The sequence below is a fragment of the Balaenoptera ricei genome, chromosome 13 (assembly GCF_028023285.1).
Source record: "Balaenoptera ricei isolate mBalRic1 chromosome 13, mBalRic1.hap2, whole genome shotgun sequence".
NCBI classification, from domain to species: Eukaryota; Metazoa; Chordata; class Mammalia; order Artiodactyla; family Balaenopteridae; genus Balaenoptera; species Balaenoptera ricei.
This window is the reverse complement of record NC_082651.1, coordinates 77,839,757-77,846,155: the sequence shown is the minus strand read 5'-3', so window position 1 is coordinate 77,846,155 and position 6,399 is coordinate 77,839,757. Positions and strand designations below refer to the sequence as shown.

Sequence of the window (6,399 nt, the reverse complement as noted above, 5' to 3'; positions counted from 1 at the left end):
ACAAGTTCAAGGCTGAACCTCAGCCTTGACCATGAATGAGACAAGCATGACATGGGCATCATTTGGCCTGGAGGGTCCGCAGAGTGCAGGTTAAGGGCAGGAGCTCCAAGGCCAGCCCATGAGGGTCAAACCCCTTAACTATCTGAGGGATGCTGGGCAAACTTCCTTCCTTGTTAAGTTTCAGTTCCCTCTTCTGTAAGATAAGGTTTCATCATGCTTCTTCGCAAGACTGTCTGGAAGATTAAATGAAACAATTCATGTAAACACAATGCCTGACAGAGTGGGACCCTTGATATTGGCTTTAAATAAATGCCTGTGACGGAAGAAAATAGGATTGTAAATTGAGATAACCAGAGAGGAAAGGCATAGGCAGACTGATCCTTCAGTATTGGAGTGCCCCGTCTGAATCCTTTCGCTGCTGAAAACGCCCTTGTTTCACAGCCCTTCACCACCCAGCCACACTAGGCTGCGGGTTTGAGGAGGCGAGAACAACGCCATCAGGGCCGCGGGCAGTCAAGCATGCCCAGGACAGGTCACGCGGAGGTGGTGTGGCTGTTTCACGTGGGCTCGGGTGGAAGGTGAGGGTTACAGTGGCCCGGACTGGAGCACTACGGTGCCAGCAGAGACCCCGACAAAGACCTTGACCCGCGGTCTCTGAACAGCTCAAAGACAGATGGATAGGTCGTTACTCCTGTCCGTTCATTCTGCACAAACACCCTGGGACATGGCCTCGCTCGCCCACGGTTTTCCGCCCGTACCCCCGAGAATATCTGAAATAATGGCTAGTCCTTACTGATACGTGGTTTGCCCTTCCCCCACCAAACACAGGCCATCAGAAATGGCCACCTGGGGCAGCACGAAAAGCCGGCCGTTCACCTGGCGCCTGAGGCTGTCTGAGGAGCCAGGATTTGCCTGAAGCATGCTGACAGGACCACACTTCACTGGGGTCTTCCAGGGCCCACACTGGCATAACCTCAGGCCTGGGGCCACGTTCTGCAAGATGCTTGTTCTCGGAGACTCTGCACCTGAAAAGCTTTCCTCTTATCTGCAAACTCACGGCCAGACAGGGGCACCAGACGAAGGGCAACAGAGAACAAAAGTTCCAGGAAGACGGGGCATTTGACCACTCACCACTGTGACTCCCTGCTCAACATTGTATCCCCAGGGAAGAACAACGTTTGGCAAATGATATAGGTGCTTAACAAATGCTTGTTGAGTGAATAAAGAAAAGGACACGCACCTCTTGGACCGTGCAACGTACGGCTCAGCGTCCCCCGAGGGGTGTCCCCGCCTCGTCCTCCCCGTCCTGGCTGCAGGCTCCTTCTGGCCAGCACGGGAGCTCATCTGAGCGCCACGGCCCACACCTGAGGCGCAGGGAAAGGGTGCCAAAGCCACAGGAGTCTGCCCGGACCGGCTGCCCGGACCGGCTGCCCAGTGTCGTCAGCTGTGGCTTGTCAAGCCCCTATTTGAAGCTCACAATGTCTGCTCTTGTTCCACAGACAGACCTGCCATTAGGAGCTTTCCAGACCAAAACTCAGCTGCTCCGAAGAGCAATAATTCAATCAACAGACCGTGCTGTCTGCTTTCGGTTCCTTTCACACCTGTCTGCCAGCAGGATTACTGGGTAAAAGAAGATCTCGGCTGGGCCCAGACTGGTAAGCACCCTGCAAAAATATCCTGGGGCTGGCGGGGAGGGAGGTGGTGGTCAGCCACGTGCTTCTCAGACCCACGCTGCAACTCACTGACATTTCTGGGGGGGCTGCCCTGTGGCCCGGGGGAGCTGCAGGTGGGGCTGGAATGAAAGAAGCTCACATAGAGAGTCAGCAATAGGCTATGGATACGGGCCGGGAATAATCGCTCCCGTCGTGAGCATTTACTGGGAGCTTCTGGCCGTCAGGGCTGTACCGGCTTCTCTGTCTCTTGGTTCCCTCCTTAAGTGGCCCTGAGTTGAGCAGTTTCCCCAGGCTGAGGAAAGCACTGCGTGCCCACGAGAGACATTCTGGAAATACTTGCCGACTGGGCAGGGGCAGAGGTGGGTGACACCCCAGGTTAGAGGCTCTGCGGCCAAGTTCCCCTGCCTTCCTTGCACATCTCAGTGACCCCCCCCAGCCCCGGATGGTGTCCTGGGTTTGGGGCCACAGGCTCTGGGGAGCAGAAAGGAGAAGGCTCTAAGCTCCCAGGGGCTCATGGGAAGGGAGGTCAGCATGTCACTTTCCTCTCTCAGGACCCCATGGCCTTCCGTAAATACACACAGCCTGGAATTCCTGACAATCCCAGCTGATTGTCCAGGAAAAAGAAAACAGAGCGCCCACTGAGCCCTGCCCCATTCCAGGTCCCATAAACACGGATGATTAAAAATACTTGGAGCCCTTGAAAGAATGCCTTCCGCACCAGGACCCAAGGGTGAGGCCACAGGCTCTGATACAGGCAAGAGCAGCCCCTGGCTGTGAAAGCAGTCGCCTCCAGTGGGGGCCTGGGGGCCTCTGCTCTGAGGGGCTCTGGCTAAGAGAGTTGGGAGCAGAAGTGTCTCTGGAGCCTGGAAGGGCCTAGAAGAAAATGATAGAGGAGGCCTGCTGATTCTTACTTAGAAAGAAACCCAACTAAGGTCTGTCATGTGTTTCCTTGTAGTTCAAAACTGTAATAAAATAAAAAGTAGAAAAACCTGTTGTTATCATCCAATGGGTTTTCTAAAGGGGAGCTTCTACCTGGGATCAAGGAGGTCCATTGAATGATAAGCTACAGCTGCCACCTGCACATGTTGAGTTTGAGTGTGTGTGTGTGTGTGTGTGTGTGTCATGGGGCTGGAAAGTAAGAAGCAGACTCACCGTCCTGGCAGGGGTGATTGACATGGTCGCAGGAGGAGGTCAGGCTGCTGTTACCCGGTGGGAGCAGGGAGAAGTAAGGGCACCAGGCCATTCCTTTGGGTGCCCTTGCTACTCTTTGCCCCAATCTTGACAGCATATGGAAAATGAAGCAGTCATGGGCTTAGAAAAGCATTGAAGAGACTCAAACACCTCAGGGATGAGGGTCTATCTGGGTCACACCACCAGGGAAGCTGTTGAGACCAGTAGAAGGGCTGGCTGAGGGTGTGGGCAACAAGGATGGAGATATGAGCATAGATGTGGCCCTGAGACCAGCTGGGGTTTGTCTCATTTCCTCTTGTAAGTGTCTCCCAGGAAAAGAGACCACCAGAATCCTGAAGGAGCTGCTTCCAGAACTTCTAAGAAGTGGGTCTGAGTGGCACAAAAGATAGACCATGGAAGATGCTGTGCTGAGCAGCCCAGAGGCCGCTTCAGGACTAAAGAACTTACTCCCTCAGGGGCTGGAAGTGCTGCCAGCTGAGAACCCCCTTCAGAATTGCCTTGGTGGTAGAGAGTTGCCTCGCCCCAAATGACACCCTCTTCCCAGGGCAACCTGCATCCAGTGACTGGTGGATGCGGAGTTGTAAAAGCCCTGTACCATCCCCACCACTCGATCCGACTCTGAAGGTCCACCCCAGCTTCCGGGCTCCCCACGGTGTTGGCGGAGGCCTTTGTCTGTTGCCGCTGCACCAGCCCGCAGCTTTCCCCTCACTTCAGTGCTGCTTCCTCCTTCCCTTCCTTCCACAGATGTCCATCCCGAGAGCACTCTCTAATCAAGCTTCCACACCGCACGCCGATCCTGCCTCTGTCTGGCATGCTGGCGCAGGGCCAAGCACCCACACGTGTGTTTGGCCAAATAAATACATCTTCTGAAGTCTGTTCACTGTGTATGCATTATCTACTAAAAACTTAAATAATGTTATTAGAGCAGATGCAAATGATCCCCTCCCCCACCCCCATACACACAAACCTCAGGGGGAAGCCCTGGAGTCACCTCCAGGAAGCCCTCAAGAATTCTGAAAACCAATAGGTTAGGGCATGGCTCCAGGCAGAAGGGAGTCCTGGGCGGGGCACTGGCTCAGCACCAGAATGTCTGATTCTGCCCCGAGCTTCTGCCCCTGTCAGCCCACTCCTCTCACTGCCACACCCTCATCGGTCTGATCTGCCCCGGCTCCTCCCTGGCTTGTGTGGGAGAGCAAATGAGAGCTTCAAATATTATGTTTGGAAGGACATTTTAAACTGCAAAGGGCTATGCATAAATAAGAGAATATCATTTAGCGAACGGCCAGTGAATTGTGTTCATTCACTGCGTTCGTGGCTAATTCTGGACACTCATTCCCCTAGTGTTGGATTAAACAAGATATCAGCAGAACCTGCCCTAAACACATCCACTGTCTTCTTTGTCTGGTTCATTTTAAGACTCAAATAAGATAACAAATGTGAGAGTGCTTCAAATGTCATACTAGTGTGTATAGGTTTGCTAAACTGTGGCGGGTTTGGAGCGGGGGTGGGTGTGTGCTGGAGAGAAGTAGGCTGGAACCAAAAGAGAAGACCCAGGTCCCATGCTTTCTCCGCCACTTACTAACTTGGTGGCCTTGGGCAAATCACCTAACTTTGCCTCTGTGAAATGGGACTGGTAGTTCAAGCTTTGCTTTCTTTACAGAGTTTTAAAATTTTTTTTCTTTTTCTTTTCTGAAAGTCAATGAAAATATGTATTTGGAAGCATTTTTGGTAAATTGAGGCCAAGAGACTTACAAAGTCCTTACCTCCTATAAGTGGAGAAGTTACATGGAACCCGGGGCCTTGACTCCCAATCTCTCAGCCTCTTTCCACGCTGGGTCAAGTATTAGGACTAAAAATAACGACAGCAATGCTGATTACAACAGTGATCACCACCGCCTTTAAAATACCTCAGGCAGCTTGGCACGTCTGTGTTCATTAGATGCCCCTCTGGGCTGAGGGAGTACAGCCTGGTGAAGATACCAAGGTTTCTATTTCAGACCCCACTCAGCACTCACCCCCGGTGCCAGGCACCCTTGGGCAGTGTCCAACCTGCCCGACTCCACGTTGGCAACCCCTGTGGTTATCACCTTAAGTTTTGAGTTGTTTTTCTGCAGCAGGGTGGCTGTGTGCTCAACATTTCACTATTTCGAAGGCTGTCCCCTCGTAGAGCAGTGAAATCGGTGGGCCAGAGTGTAGACTGGTCAAGAAAGAAGGCACCAACCTGACAGACAGACAGGGTGTGGCACCCTTCATCTCCTCCTTTCCTAGGAGAGAACAGGGAAAGGAGTGTAGCCTGGAATCGGAGGAAAGAAAGAGGAGAGGGGAGCCCAGCATGTGGTCAGGATTTCAATCAGGGAAGTTCTCAGCGTACAGAGGAGAAGAGGGCATTGTCAAACTTCCAGTTAGGGAGGGGACCTAGGGAGAAGGGAGCTCTGAATGTTCCCAGTGTTTCCAAAGGGCCTCTCCATTCCTACTGCGAGCTTTCCCCTGCAGCCAGGAGGTCTGGCCACCCACGAGGTGGCCCAGAAGCCCATTACGTCAGTGGGAAGTGGAGCCGAGCCCTCTGGGGTGAGGCGGGAGGTGTTGGGCCTGCATCTCAATTTCCCGGCACACAAGCCCAGTCACCTCTCTTGTCCCTTCTCTCTCCATGTAGCACACACCCCTTTATTCTAGGTGTGGACCAATGGCATCCTGCCTTGGTGGAGAATGACCCAAGTCCCGTGACACACAGGGATCCATCCACCGCTAGCAGCTCATGGAATAACTCAACATCTTGCGAACGTCACGTTGTAGCTGGGAGGTGGAGGCAATCAGCGCGGACACCACTCTGTGTGTTTCTAGGTCAGATGAGTTTCTGGATCAGGGGGCTCAAGGTGTTATCTGAGAGTACAGAGTTGCAAGTCAGCTGACCTAAATTCAAGTTCTGACTCAGCTGCTCACCCACCCAACTCGTAACTTAAGTTAGCTAACCTCTTGAAGCCTATTTCCTTACCTAGAAAATAGGATTCACGCCCGCATCATAGAGTCACTGTGAATTAAAAACAAAAGTATTTGTGAAGTATAATATGAAAGGTTACACTGAGGTGGGATAGGGTGAAGGTGAAGATCAGGGTATTTGGGGTTAAAAAGCTCTGCACTGGGTCCCAGTGCCACTCTCCACTCAGTCTGGACCTTGGACAGGCACTAAAACTTTTTAATGTAGATTATTTTTTAGAGCAGTCTTAGGTTCACAGCAAGGCTGAGCAGAAATTACAGAGACTTCCATCTCCCCATCTCCCCAATCCAGAGCTTCCCCACCATCAACATCCTGCCCTGATGTTACAACTGATGAACCTACATTGTCACCCAAAGGCATTATCACTCAAAGTCTTTAGTTTACATTAAGGTTCACCCTTGGTGGTGTACATTCTGTGGGTTTTGACAAATGTATAGTGACATGTATCCACCATTCTAGTATCACACAGAATATTTTCACTGTCCTCAAAATCCTCTGTGCTCTGACTATTCATCCCTCCCTCCTTCCAGCCCTGACACC

The 6,399-nt window shown here is 52.1% G+C and overlaps 1 long non-coding RNA gene across 1 annotated transcript; it reads left to right on the top strand.

Annotated features, from left to right (window-relative positions):
- Positions 1 to 1,454: 1,454 nt before the first annotated feature.
- On the top strand, positions 1,455 to 3,740 carry LOC132377014 (uncharacterized). Its single transcript, XR_009506500.1, has 2 exons — positions 1,455 to 1,655; positions 3,167 to 3,740. It is a non-coding gene; the product is annotated as an uncharacterized LOC132377014 (long non-coding RNA).
- The last annotated feature ends 2,659 nt before the right edge of the window (positions 3,741 to 6,399 follow it).